This window comes from Aplidium turbinatum, chromosome 5 (assembly GCF_918807975.1).
Source record: "Aplidium turbinatum chromosome 5, kaAplTurb1.1, whole genome shotgun sequence".
NCBI classification, from domain to species: Eukaryota; Metazoa; Chordata; class Ascidiacea; order Aplousobranchia; family Polyclinidae; genus Aplidium; species Aplidium turbinatum.
In genome coordinates, this window is record NC_137476.1 from 37,130,283 (window position 1) to 37,146,214 (window position 15,932).

Consider the following 15,932-nt stretch of genomic DNA (forward strand, 5'->3'; position numbering starts at 1 on the left):
TTACTTCAACGTAGATTAAGGGGTGGCATAGTAAATTCATTTTCTATTGAATTTTGTTGGGGACGATCAAAAATGATATTGTGACGAGATTTGACTATTAATCATTCTTGAAAACTATCATCTCATCCGAAACTTTTAAGCAATCCAAGACAACTCTCTACTCTCATTCCACTGCGCTGAGGAGATCCATAAGATCGAAGCATTGGCCATTTCCGCAAAACAATGTCTTTTTCTTTCATTGAACATTGAATGACATGACGTTCTTTAAGCCAATAAAATTGAATTAAGCGTTATGTAATTTGCAGTTTGTGTGGAGCTACATGTAGGCTATTTGAGAGCCTGAGAGGTGACTGTTATTTTTTATTTACTTGTTGGTTTATGTATATCATACCAGTTTGTGGCTTCTGTGCATTCTGCTTTTGTATCATGGGCCAATCCAATAGATGTTTGCTGGTACATCCCTTCTTTCTCGTTACACAAAACAATTGTTTGCAATCTTTTTTTAAAATACCTTTTTGTTTCTGTTCTCCATATTGCGCTTTAAACCTTTACCAGAAAATAGCAGGTTTTGTTCTTGTTAGTTTTTGTGAAAATCGCGGTTTCAACTTCTATCACTACTTAAGGGAAATTAATCTGAAAACAATGAAAAAGGACAAAAGTAAAAAACAACTTCTGGCAACTCTCACAAATATGGCAACACTGAAACCTGAGTCGGCCAAATTCAAATCGATTGGTCGAAGTTGTAGGCCTATATTTTTTACCCAACTCCACAGCCTGGTTTTAACCAGTCATGTACGTAATTAATATTACACACCCCGAGCAACTGTGTGTTATTTTGGCGACTCTCAGTTTATTTCGTCGCTTTAGGCTATTAGGCTATTTCGCAGAGTGTTGGGGAGTCTCCAACGCAATAAGTTTTCTGTTTCCTTTTGTCGTTTTGACTATTCCGGCGAAGGTTAACTATTTCTGTAAGACTGCAATTGTCATTGGAAACAACGTTCCGCGGTTACTTCACGCGAGCACAAAGGCCAAGAGCACAAAGGAAATCGACTATTGTGGCGTTTCGCACAGTGAGAGCAACTGGCTTGAACGATAATTGTCGTGATGTGCACTTAGCAGGTTAACATATACATTGATGACAATGGCCTATATGAAATACAAACAATGGTGGCGCGGTTTTGCACGCAATTTTTAATGCAACAGCTTAGTAGGCGTAATATGGCTTACAAAATATCTGGCAACCTATTTGCTTATAGGCCTACGTAACCTACCCTTCTCCAAAAAGGCAGTTTTGCTTCACATAATAAAAATCTTTCGACCCAATCCCAATGTTTCTTATCAGATATTTGATTGATTGAATCTTTAAGTGCTCATCCACATCAATATTGGAACTGGTAAATTTAATCCACAACACTTTTCATTAGGCTGTCATTCATCACTACAAGTGTGCTTCTCTCTGTTTTTGTTTTATTTTTTGCTATTTGTTTTTTGGGTTTTGTGGCCGTGCTAACTACTGTATATAGCCTACTACATAATTTTTCATTCAGGCACGTTTTAAATTTAAACCTTTCAAGGTTTTGCTACCTTTTCCCGTTCGTTAACGTGCTGGCAGGTTTATATCGATTTTTGTAGTTAGTAGGCTATCTTTTTCGTTCCGGACGCGTTAATGACGAAAAATAAAATGATTGATCGCTATTATTGTTAGGCTACTTGTTGTTGAAGTCTTGTTGTTACTTTTATCACTTCATGTTTGTTTTTGAGATTGTGACGTTCTGGCTTGATTTGATGATGGATGCGTTTCTGGTTGGGAGCTGCGATTAAACAGCCGTTGATCTCAGAAAGTACATTCTTGTATTGCGCCGCGTGTTGAAGCGATCAGAGCAGAGCTAGAAACGTCACGGCCTTTTCGTCAGAAGTATGTCGATAGAAAAAGGAAAGATTCATGCTACGCGAATCAATTTATATGCGATGTGACGTCGAATGTTAATGACTGCGTCAGTGCTGCCAGACGCAATGAAGATAAACTAGAGTTGAAAGTAAACAGTTCATTGTGAGGGCACTTGACTGCATTGAATAATGACATAAAAGTGTACAAATATGAAACTGCAGTCGGTACAAGATCACTAACAGTTTGGTTGAATTATCCATTCCGCAATCAGTCTCTTTTCCAATAGGCGAATCATACATTTCTAGCACTTACATTTTGCATAGTCCGAAAAGAAATACAACCAAGGTAGCCCATTTTGACAAGCGCGTTTCAGTTTGTGAATAAATATAATAGCAAGATCAAGCTATAGCCTACATTGATTCGGCTCTCCAAGTGTTCGCTTGAAAAATAATGTGGGCAACTGGCAATTGACCAACCGGGTCACTTCAAAAAGCAGAAGCTTGATCTTGTCAATGTTGGATAGCCTACCGGGGCTTAGTCAGTGATATAAAGTTTCTGCAATTATGCGACACTGCAAGATTAAGATTGCTAAAACGCTTTTCAGAGCGTTCTGCATGCTGTTTCTCAAACTGTTTTTGATTGATAGTTCAGGTGAATCACCTAGCTGACGTTGACAGGATTTCTCGGGCCCGGTACCAACTTAATTTTGGGCCCCCTTCATGGAAAATGTTATGAATATAAAGGTTGTGTAGCCTACAAACTTTTATTGATCACCAAGATTGACAGAGTAAAGTTCCCGATTGTCGAAGTCTTCTTGCCGGAAAATTATTCCATCCATTTGATGCAGCTGAATGGAAAGCAGTCCCGTGCGTTGCTCAAACGCATACCCCAGAGTCGAACCAGCGCCGCTTGATCTTGAAACTTCTTTATTCAAGCAGTCACGAACTAACCAACAGAGCTATATCGGAGCGGACAATTATGATGAAATCGGGATAACAATGCAGGAAGGCTCTATTTCATCATAAATCTTTTGACATTAGTAAAATCAAAATTGAAGAGTCATCAATTATATTGTTTTTTTTTTGTTTTTTTTTTTGTTCAAAAAGCGCTACATTTTAGGGGTTACTTTGAACAAGTTTTTTGCCATCAGTTTTTGTCTGCTGAATGTGTAAGTGCATAGGCCATAGGTTGTCGTATTTCACATCACCTAATATAGCCAGCAAACTTATAGCCTATGCATTTCTAGCAAAATTAAATCAGTTCACTTCAGTTTGTTTTTATTTTTGACCATCACAAGGAAATATAAGAAAAAAACGTGCATCAAAAATGAAAAGAATAGCTTACGTAGCTGTGATAAACGTGAAGTCAAACTTTAATTTAATTTTTTTTTTGTCGAAAAACAACAGCAATGATAAATTAAAGTAACTTAATTGCGTTTTTCTGGTGACTATTTACTAGGCTACCTCCTGATGTTAAAGATGATAACTAGCTTTTTGTATTCCCGACGTTTCGTCAGTCAGCACGACTGACTTTACAACTGCCTGGTGAACAGCCTCTCTCTGTTTTCACAGCAATGATAAAGTTACACATAGTGAACAGGAACAAAACCAACATTAGGAAAAGGTGGAAAAACCACAGAAGTTTATAACGTGCATGCGATACAGATTTAATCTTAATACGAGCTGTTTTCGTACGCGGAAAGCACGTCACGGGCTATCTTAGCCCCGTGCTAATTAATCGTTAATAACCGTAGCCATGAAAACTACTGAGCCAAAATATTTTGCAAGAGAATAGCTATGTGTATTGTGCGTAAAAAAATTAAATTTTTACCCAACAAATTTATTGGAATAAAGTATTTGAGAATGAACAGACGTCAGAAAGTCGGTTTTTATTTTACTTACGATACCGTAGCCTACACAAAAATAGCTTCAAAATTGAAATTTTTGAAAACATAGGCTAGTATAGGCTAATGCTAAACTTAACAAAAATTGCTTTTGCTCATAAATATAAGGCATTTTTAGGTGTTTTTACATTTCAAAGTAATTGCACTAAGATTTATGTATTGCACTTACATTCAGAGATGGGCGTGATCTTGATCTTCAAGATCACTTTTTTTTTGGTGATCTTGATCTTGATCTAAGATCACTTTTTTTTGTGTGATCTTGATCTTGAAGAACAATGAGATCAAGATCACTTTAAAATTGAATTTTACTTCCTACATAGAGGCATTTTTTTAGAACTCGTACTGTACAAAGTAGTTAGTGGCAACCAGTGACGATCGGAGAGGGAAAGCAAGGAAAGCAGTGCTTACCTGAGCGAAAACTATGCAAAATATAATGACTGAATTCTAGGTTTAACTTCTTATTATTTTTATCAAGTCTATTTTAACTTGAAAATTACTGTGTTCATGACTAGAATTACTCATAACGCTTGTGATTAGTCTAAGTCCTCACCAAACCGCATGTCTTGCCTATAAATGCCAATTAACGCAAACGCTTTTGTCAGAAACCATCACTGAAGCTCCAGGGAAATCAACTTTCAAAATTGCTTACCCTACATTGAAAAACGCCTTCGTTTTATCCAATCCTCAATCGTTTTGCAAAACGACACCAGCTGCTTAGCCAATCAGATGTGTTATCTGGTGTTATGGTTAAAGTTGCTTTCCCAGTGACGTCAATGCTAGGGTTGCCATACCGTCCGGAAAATTCCGGACATGTCCGGAATTTAGTGTTAAATTTTGCGTCCGGAAGGAATTTAAAAAAATGCTCAAATGTCCGGAATTTTATGATGGGCGTTTTGGGAGAATTAGAATTTTTTTTTCTAGAAAATTCGCTCAGCCAGCTCATTTTACTGCATCTGCAATCGTACTGTGCAACACTGCCATTTTTTTTACTACGAGGTTGTACGAAATTATGATGTAACAGAGCGTTTGATTTATCAATGATGTTTACCACTTAGAACTTTATGGAGCTTTGGAACTTTCTTGAACTTATTGACCGTTGTGCTGAATCAGAATTGGTTAGATATAGATCACATGCTGCGAAAATTACTAGAACATTCCAACAGACTATAAAAGCAGGCGATTTCGCACATATAATCAGAGATTTACTTGAAATGTCATAGAGGAAGCCTAGTGAAATTTTGATATAGAATCCTTGACTAATTTTAATGGCTAATAGTTCGGTAGCGCATATATGGTCTCATGAAATAGTCATGCACTGTCCGGAATTTTGCTTTTTCAAATATGGTAACCCTAGTCAATGCGTATCTCATAGCGGCTGCTTTTGGTTTCAGGCGAAAGGAATACAGCCTCTACACATGAGTGATTTTGTGCTTGTAACTATAGGCTACTGAGTACGCTGAAAATAAAGCTGGTTCTCTTACCAAAAAAAACATAGATTCAACAATAAAACATGCAATTCCAAAGGGTACATTAACTAACCAGTACTGAAACAGCACAAGTGTTTTTTAAATTCTTTGAGTCAATAGACTGACATCACAAGTTCAGAGCAAATATACTTGTGTTCTTCAAGAATGGGCTAGCTTAATTTATAGGCTAATTATTTGCTCTTTACTAGTGCACCAGTCCAATGCATGTCTTAAATGCTTACAGATGACATTGACAATAAGTTTTTGTGCTCAGTCTAAAAAAGCAGCCAACATTCTAGACTAGTCCCAGTTTGATTGATTGATTGATTGAGTCTTTATCCTCGGACTGGGAAAGTCCGAAGATGTTGTTTTGGAAATGCTCTCAGAGCGCACCAAATTGGAAGTGTTTTCAAAATTTTTTGGGGGAGGCCCCCCAGACCCCCCGCTGGAAGTGTTGCCTTCGGCAACACGCCTTCGGGCTTCGCCCGACGATTACGCCCCTCGTGCCTACTACCTTGCTGCAGCATATTTCCAAGTTGCTTTCCCAATGGTTTAAGCCACCGAACGTCACTGGTGGCAACTACTAACATTAAGCTACTGTTAATATGATATGTGCTCAACAAAAGACGATTTAAAGTCTCTATCAAATCTGGTCAGTGTTGCCATTTCAAAATTGAAAAAGTTTTCTGTGTTGGTCATAATGAAGAAGTCAACTTCCGTGTACTTTATGTTGACGTATAATAAAAAATGATTTAATGTGAATTTTAAAGAAATGTTTGCTTTTATTGACCCAATTTTAGATGTTTCAAAAGTCTAGAATGGCGGTGTTAAAAAATCTGGATTCTAGCCGACTTTGGTCATGTAAAGTGGTTTATTGCAGCAAATCAACCAGACCAAGACTTGTTTAGGGTCTGAGTATGGAGCGGTTTGTCGGACCGCAAACCTCTGAACTTTTTTGATAGCAGACAACAGTATCAAAGTTGCCAGGTGGGGGTAAATGGTGCAATAAACATTTACATAATGCAGTGAAAGTTAAAACTACTTAGTAACACGAATAAAAACTCCCACATGAACCAGACAAAAATTTGGTAAAAAATGATGCGGTTTAAACTTTATTTTTATTTATTTATTATAAATAAAAAGTATAAAACTAATTGCAAATTTTGCAACTTTTCAAAACTACTGTAATTAACCTCTGCCTTGGGGGTGACGTTGCGGTTCTAAGCAAACTACGTCAACAATTGATAGGCCTATAATAGCAACAGTCACTAACTTATTACAATTCTTAGGTCAGCGATCGAGTAGTTAAAAGTAAAAGTTAGCAATAGCCTACCATCTATATACCTTTACCCAGATTGCTTATAGTTATTATTTTTTGCAACATCAATGATCAAAAACTTCATTTTTTTTTTAATTACACAAAAAGTGATCTTGAAAGTGATCTTGATCTTCAAGATCACGATCTTGATCTTGATCTTCAAGATCACATAGTTTGGTGATCTTGATCTTGATCTTCAAGATCACCTTTTCTTGGTGATCTTGCCCATCTCTGCCTACATTAAATTATATATATCTTGCATTGCACAAAAATGTCTAGCCACCTGAGACAAAATGCTTATTGTAAAGGGCAGGAATTAAGGTCGAAAAATTACCAGTGTAGGTTTAGAAAATTCGCAAAGAATAAAAACTAAAAGTCAAGAAATTTCACATTTCTAGCATATTTCCTTCTGAGAAATATTTCACTACTAGAGTGCGGCGTCCTCATAAAGCCCCGTGTCGCTATACATATAGTGTTAAAGATTTAGTTATTTAAAGGTTTTTGCAAAAAACAAACCGAGATTAAAATTTCCCGCTACAAACACTGTCTGCTTTGTAAAGCGCTGAAAGCAACGCAGGTAGAAACAGCGCACATCTGCGGTAGAAACAAACAACGCTAGCTTATGCAAAACACATTATTATTATTGTAAAACTTATTTAATTGCATCTGAATCTGGCAAAAAGTCAGCAAAAAAGTTTTAGGCCACAAACAAACTGATTAAAATGTAGTGTGCAAAAATACACTGTTCTCAATGAAAAAATCTTTTGAAATTTCTTTAGCAATTTGGTTAAGGAGCTGTCTAGGTTTAAATTTATATAGTGTCAACTGTCAACGAATGTGCAGGGCTGGAAAATATCGCCCGAGCAGTTGGATGACATCACAAATGGAATAAAAATGTACACCAAGTGTTGTGAGTATAAGACTGGCATTTAATTTATGACGTAAACCAGCTTTTTTCATCAGCATCAAGTAGCCTACAGGTTGGGCAGGGTTTGAGGTTGCTGAAGCTGAAGCGAAGTGTTTGAATCTAGCAGAACGAGAGTGATTACCATGTTTAAACTTAGAAGACCCAAATGTTTTAAATATACCTATAGGTAGGATGCTTATTTGATACAAATGTATTTTTTACTTAGATATAGTCTCAGTACGTACCATAACATCTGTGCTTTCACTAACTAGGCCTAGTCCAAAAGATGCACAAGTTTTTTAATGCTAACCTACACAAAATTTAGATTTTTTTATTTCATCAGTACAACAGCAGATATAATCCGATTATTAGCATAGCACAGTTCAGTTTATTGTTTTGCTGGCGATAAACAAACAAAAAGTACATACAAATTGAGTGCCGTGTCTATCAGCACAACAGGATTGCAACAAAAGACCTGTAAGGTCAGCTATGTCAGCTGCCACCCTCCCTAGCTCAAATTATGGTTTGATGCTGAGAATATTAGTGGTATTTGGGTAATAGTAAAAGCTTCAAGGTCTACTAAGTCAGTTACCATTGCCTGTTAATGGGTCACACCAATTACCCATAAGCCATGTTGAATCACCCATAAGTGACGTCGAATTAACCATAAGTCCGTCCGAATTACCGGTACCCATAAGTAATGTCAAATTATCTATAAGTCTTGTCGAATTATCCATAAGTCGCTTCGAATTACCTTTAATATACCGGTAAATCACGTCAAATTAACCAAAAGTCTGTCTGAATTACCGTACCCGACGTGGCTCATAGTCCAGGGCTACTTATGTTCAATGTCACTTATGGATGCTTATGTGTAATTCAACATGGCTTATCGGTAATTCAACATCGCTTATAGATAATTTGATGTGGTTTATGTATAATTTGACGCAACTTATATATATATGTAATTTGTTGCGGTTTATGGGTAATTCGACGTGACTTATGGGTAATTCGATGTGCTGTAACTTATGGGTAATTTGATGTGACTCATGGGTAGTTCAACTGGCATGTGGAAAATTTGTGGGAACGTCTGAAATCTGTTTTTTTTTTTCGGTTATTTATCGGTCATTGACCAATTTTTTAGCAAAATGTCCGAAAAAAATATAGTCAATTTGGTCAAAATACCTTAAAAAGATCAAGAGAAAAAATGTAAAAAAAGCCGAAGTGGCTGATTGCAGTTTCCGCAAACCTTTTAAAAGGGTTAGGGTATCGAGTATCGGTAATCGGTATCCGCAAACAAACTAAATAGATCGAGAGAAAAAAATAGAACATCGCTGATCGCAGTTTCCGTTTTTCCGCAGTTTCCGCAAACATTTTAAAATTTCCGGTAATGATCCTAAGAATGTGCCGAAGTTGCTGATCGCAGTTTCCGCAAACATTTTAAAAGGGTTAGGGTTGATCGGAGTTTTTGCAAATATTTTAAAAGGGTTAGGGTGTTTCCGCAAACAAACCAACTGAAAAGATCGAGAGAAAAGAATAGAACAAAGCCGAAGTCGCTTATCGCAGTTTCCGCACTTTAACATTTCCGATAATGATCCTAACATTTCCGATAATGATCCTAACATTTCTGATAATGATCCTAAGAGTTTGCCGAAGTCGCTGATTGCAGTTTACGCAAACATTTTAAAAGGGTTAGGGTTGATCGGATTTCTGCAAACATTTTAAAAAGATTAAGGGTTAAGGTTAGGGTTGATAGGAGTTTCCGCAAACATGTTAAAATTTCTGGTAATGATCCTAAGAGTTTTTGTTTGTTTGCGGAAACTGAGATCAGCGACATCGGCTTTTTTAAAAATTTTTTCTCGATCTTTTCAAGGTACGAACTGATGGTACGAATTGTTCATGGTACAAATTAGGTTGCATCCAATAAAATTGACCGAATTGTTTCAAGTCATTTTGGACAAATAACCGAAAAGTCTCAGCGAAAAAAAAAAGTCCCAGATTGGAACAGTCCAATCTGTATGTATTGTGTGCACGGCTAAAAAAAAATGTTTAGCTTTCCAGGAATCTGTTTTTAGCGAAAAAATTTCCCGCGGCTTACAATGATGTCATAATTACACCGTTTACAGTTTTCTGGTGAAACACCTCACACAAAAAATATATTATAGACGGGACGGCCATCTGTAGCTTCATAGTTCCAATAAACAGTCTTAGTATCATATTTTATTCATAAGCCGGCATGGCGCACTGTTTGTGCCTGACGTGCCCACTTTGATCGGAATAAATTGGAACAACAATAGGCTTAATAAATTAGACGCCGCATGCTTACAAATTAGATCCACTGACTCACTGAGTCACCGTGTGAATGTCATGAAACAATAATACGACATCATGAGCCGGTTGTTACGTACTTAACAAGTTGACAATAACATAACTTCATGATCGAATGGGTTGATACGGTAGTATGTGCAATGTGCATGAATAGCATCACCAATTACAAAAAGCGATATAGGCGGAATGACCCGTTTCGGTGAGTTCCCTATTCGACAATTTTTTAAAAATCTGTTGGCGCCTTCTGTTTAGAGAATTTTGTATTCTATTCCACAATATCGTTTTTTATTCCACAAAGAAGTTTTGATGTCAACAAAACTTTTGAATGTAATGTAAAGGCAATTACATCGTTTTAACGTGGCCAGACGTTGAAATCGTATTCAAAAGGAAACTATTGCTGACCAGGTATAGGTTGTAGGCTACCTGAGAAACATTTACAAAAGCCATTCGATTTGTTCAAAGAACCCAATTAGCCTAACAGTTCGTATTTACATTAGTTCAATGTCTGAATATTGAATAATATTCAATCATTAGCTTTACAGAAGGTGTTGTTAAATTTTCAAAAAATCGCCGAATAGAGAACTCGCCTAATAGTAGCTGACACGATATAGGCATATAGCACAAAACGGCCAGACGGCTGAATGCACAAGAAGTTTTGCTGAGTGAGAACACAAGACATTGCGAAAATTACTTCTGTAACCTATAAAACAACCAGTCACGAAGAGTAATGAAGCGCAGTAATTAACTTGACAACAAAATCAAAATTATGACGCGAAAACAACTGTTTTTGCAAATCAAAGAAACCGCTAAGCAAGTTTTGCCCATGCAAAATTACTACAAATACATTACCGGGACATAGAAGATAATAATAACAACATTTATATAGCGCCACATCCACAGGCAAACTATGCTCCTGGGCGCTGTACATGACAATGGTGATAATTAATACAGTAATTTCAGTCATAATGTTCATTGAAGTAGAACGTTTTCAAGCGAGTTTTGAATTCATTTAAATTTTCTGCTTCTTTCTTCTAAGATGGTGATGATTTCTTGTTGCTTGGTCTATCTACCACAGCAGACACTTTGTACATTTTTGAGCGAACGTCATTAGTACGGTACTAAAATGCAATATATAGTTTTCCTTTGAAATGTAGAATAAGAGCCTGTTTCACGATGCTATTACACTATGTTTCGCGATGATATGTTATTGCTTATGCGTGGCCCATTCCAGTGAATGAGCAGCTCATCGCTAATGTCTTTATTTATTTTTTATGGATGTTTTTGTATACCTCCTCAAATATTTCAAATTTTTTCAATGACACTTCCCAAATCCCATGCTTTTTACGACGCTTTCGGGCGGACTACTGCAATATATTTGTGCAATTTTGCTAAAAACATGTTCAGCTCTGAGGTACAAGTTGGAGGTAGGGATGCACAATACAGAATACCTGGCTATTCTAGAATACTTAGTTTCGAATCCAGAATTTCGAATCTATTCTGAAATTACACAGCAATTTTTTTCAAATACTATCGAACAAAAAGCAAAAATATTTGTACCACTTTCAGTTTCACCCTGTTGCTGTTGCCGCTGTAATAATCGCAAAGCTTCTGCTGCCTTATGTGGCTGCTTAAAATATTGCATCAGGTGCCTTGCAGCTGCAAGAGCAGATTTTATAGCAGGTAAGGAACAAGCGTCTTTGATACACAATTGCAGAGTATGTGCCAAGCATCGAACATGTGTCCAGTTATGTCGTTCATTTAAAATATCACATGCACGAACCATGTTGCTACCGTTGTCTGACACCACAGCAAATATTTGACTAGGGCTCAGTGAATACTCCTCAAGTGTGGACTCAATCCAATCTACTACATTATCACCAGTGTGTGAGTCCATGACTTAGTAGCTATATATATAACAAAAGTTTGTAACTAACCACTCTTGGTGTCCAAGCAGTGAGCTGTTACACCAATGTAGGATTTGTAGGACGTAATGAATCATTCGTGGCCGCAAACACAAATTATTTACTCGCACTGGAACGCACTGCATGTCTGGGAACGTACGGGAATGCACTGCACTCGTACGGTGAACCTTATGAAGGAAGAAAAAAGGCGCTTAGAACAAACAGTCCATGAAGAAAAAAGTCGGCGCGCAAGACAGAAAATATCAACTTTACATGTGTTCAACGTCGCACACTGTTCATTTAACATATTTATTTTTGAATCATGATATCCGAAAAGAAACTGCAAATGCGATTCGAATACATTGAGATTCGAATCTCTAAGATTCGATATTCTGTATTGTGCATCCCTAGTTGGAGGTCGTAAATACGCAGTGATACAAACCAGTGTCGGAACTGCAATGTGTCAGCAAGTTACGATGATGGTTGACGGTGAATGAAAGACGTTAGTAACGTGATTTTTACGGTAAAAATTTCCCCCAAACCGACAAATTTCCCGGGAATGTCATTCCCGGATTCCCTATTTTTTTCCAGGCCTGATTGTGTGCGTGTCCACATTATCAATAGGTATCAAGTGCAGACTGCAGAGTTAACCATCATCAAAGTGAGATAAAATTTTAATACAGTAGAACTCGGTTAATCCGGATTCGATTTGACCGGCGATTCCATCCGGATTAGGCGAAGATCCGGATTAACCGATGACGGTTCTATCAAACCTGACTCATTTGTACTTCCAGTTTCATCCGGATTAGGCGAAGATCCGGATTAACCGAATCCGGATTAACCGAGTTCTACTGTACATGGAAAAAGGTTTGGCAAGCTATAAACAAACACTGTATATACAGCAATGATTATTTCACATTGTAGGCCTAATATGCATAATTTGTGCTCCAAACAAAACCTTGACTTTATTTGGCTTTTTATTCATTTGCTTTGGTGAAGATGTATAGAATCAGATTCGATATATATATATATATGATACAGTATATAACTGTTTTAAAAAAGATTTAATTTGTCAATTATTCTCAAATGCCCATCCCTATGACGATTCAAGTCTAATTTCTGTCCAAAATTGTAGAAGCTTCATACAGTTTCTTCATTTACTGGGCTGCGCTACTGAAGAAGAAAGAAGCATTTTGTATTAAGCTTCCTGCTTCAGTTTTTTGCATGTTATGAATATTGTTGCTTATATGTACCTTAGCATATGGTTCCTACCTGGACCAAAAGTGGTTTAATATTTCTTTAAAAGTCAGTTAGTCTTCTTGTCGTTACATTTTGATTGTTGAGATTTTATGTTTCATAAGCTTCACCTTTCACTGTTATCATGGAAAATTTTGTCATAATTGCTTATGGCACTCATATGATATTTTTGTTCTGTTTTTATACTCACTAGGCCAAACATGCTAGACCCACACAGGACTCAAGCAACTAGAGTCATAAGCTTGACCATCTGTGCAGTAGGGTGGAGTGAAAAAAATTTTTTTTTTCAAATCAAAAAATCAGATTAACCAAAAGTGGCGTATGGACCTAAAACCAACTTCTGAGAAGGTTTTGGGTTTGTGCCACCTACACCGAGGTGGCCCATAATTTTTAAAGGTCATCCGAGGGTCAAATTTCATGAAAATCCCATAACTTGGAAACCGGTTAAGCTAGAATGTTGGTTTTTGGCTTAAAAGTTTCAGAAGGTCCATGTTTATATATGCTCTAATGCAACTTTTGTCTCTATTTTAACTATATAAGCTGATAATAATAAAAAATGACGTTTTAGTTTGAAAGCTATGCAACAAAGAAGTGAAAATGCTATATTTGAACTATTTGCACCCATAGTTGTGTGTTAAAGCATAATAGGTACAAACTGACTAAGTACTGCTTAAAATACTTTCTAAGTAGTTGGTACAAAGGATATATGCAAGCAGCAATCATGGATATATGACAAACAAACTCAATGACAAAAATAATGTAGCAAAGACTCATACGCAATAATGTTACAATGTTATTTGACATCAAGTTTCAAAATTTACATCTTTGGTTTCCATGAAATTTATAAGAAACTACTTACAATCAGGGTCGCATTATAAAAATTATCATGTGGTGAAAAAATATTGAAAACCTTCAACCTGAAAGCATCAGCACTATCAAAGTCAGAAAAAATATATTTCGACTCTAATCCATTGCAAATTTGGGCAAGGCTGACTCTGCTTTGGTAAAGACCAACCTTAATCCACCACTGTTTGCAATGAGTGTTACAGAAACCATGACATCAACTCATTTATAATTACACATATCCAATAACGATACACAGCCAGGGGCTCCGAGAAGGGGGGGGGGGGGTCGGGCAACTTTCCCCCCTAGTATAATATTGTAAAGGAAAAACAAATGCAGAGAAGGATGGATTTGAAACTGCTCAAGTAGGCTTCTTGAATGAGGCAGCTTTATTTTGAATTTCCTATCTGGCCTGGTTACACTTGAAAATGACACAAGCTACAGTTGATCACTTACTCCAAAAATGATATGACCACGAGAGTCAAACCAGCGCTGCATGATCTCGAGCCGGACGCATAACCACTGAGCTAACACCGATGGACTTACGGTACGCCTGGCCAATGCAGTTTTTGAAGTCAAGGTTCCGTTGGTCAAGCAAAAATAGTAGGCTACACGCTTAGCCAATCGCAGCAGCACCAGTTTTTAAGTTAAAACAATAGAAAATTGATGATGCAGAAATCAGTAGGCTTAACAGGCATCAAATTTTACGTCTTGAAACAGTTTAACAATGCCTACCTTAATACAAGAATGATTCGTTCTTGATGAGATACATTTGAAGTTGCATATGCTATGATCGAAAAATACTTGGAACTGCCTATTTTATTCAAAAATTTGTTTTTTTTTAAGTTGTTACACTATCATTTTAGTGGCAAAAATGGGCCCCCCTCAAACGTGCAAAAACGAAAAACTACTCGTTTTTCCTTCACAATATTATGCTAGGGGGGAAAGTTGCCCGACTTTCCCCCTCTCGGAGCCCCTGGCTGTGTATTGCCATTGGATATGTGTAATTATAAATGAGTTGATGTCATGGTTTCTGTAACACTCATTGCAAACAGTGGTGAATTAAGGTTGGCAAGGGTCTTTACCAAAGCAGAGTCAGCCTTGCCCAAATTTGCAATGGATTAGAGTAGAAATATATTTTTTCTGACTTTGATAGTCCTAATGTTTTCAGGTTGAAGGTGTTCAATATTTTTTCACCACATGATAATTTTTATAATGTGACCCTGATTGTAAGTAGTTTCTAATAAATTTCATGGAAACCAAAGATGTAAATTTTGAAACTTAATGTCAAATAGCATAGTAACATTATTGCATTTGAGTCTTTGCTACATTATTTTTGTCATTGAGTTTGTTTGTCACATATCCATGATTGTTGCTTGCATATCCTTTGTACTAACTACTTAGAAAGTATTTTAAGCAGCACTTAGTCAGTTTGTACCTATTATGCTTTAACACATAACTATGGGTGCAAATAGTTCAAATATAGCATTTTCAATTCTCCACGTTACATAGCTTTCAAACTAAAACGTCATTTTTTATTATTATCAGCTTATATAGTTAAAATAGAGACAAAAGTTGCATTAGAGCATATATAAACATGGACCTCCTGGAACTTTTAAGCCAAAAACTAACATTCTAGCTTAACCGGTTTCCAAGTTATGGGATTTTCATGAAATTTGACCCTCGGATGACCTTTAAAAATTATGGGCCACCTCGGTGTAGGTGGCACAAACCCAAAACCTTCTCAGAAGTTGGTTTTAGGTCCATACGCCAATTTTGGTTAATCTGATTTTTTGATTTGAAAAAAAAAAATTTTTTCACTCCACCCTACTGTGCAGATACCACTTTAAATCTAAAAGAAGTGAAAAAAAATTATTGCATTCAGTAATCAGTATAATCAAAGAACTATAATAAGTAAACAAAATCAGTCAGGTTCGGAAACTTGTATACCGTAATGTATTGATGAAGTTTTTGCCACCGTAAAAGCGGCTTCTTCAGAATCTAAAAAAGTAAATGAAAACATATATATATATATATAGACCTTTAAAATTACTTCATCAGTGAAATCCACTGTGCAAACTATTTAAAACAAATTCTTAACAGTTCAATTCAAAACAAATTTTA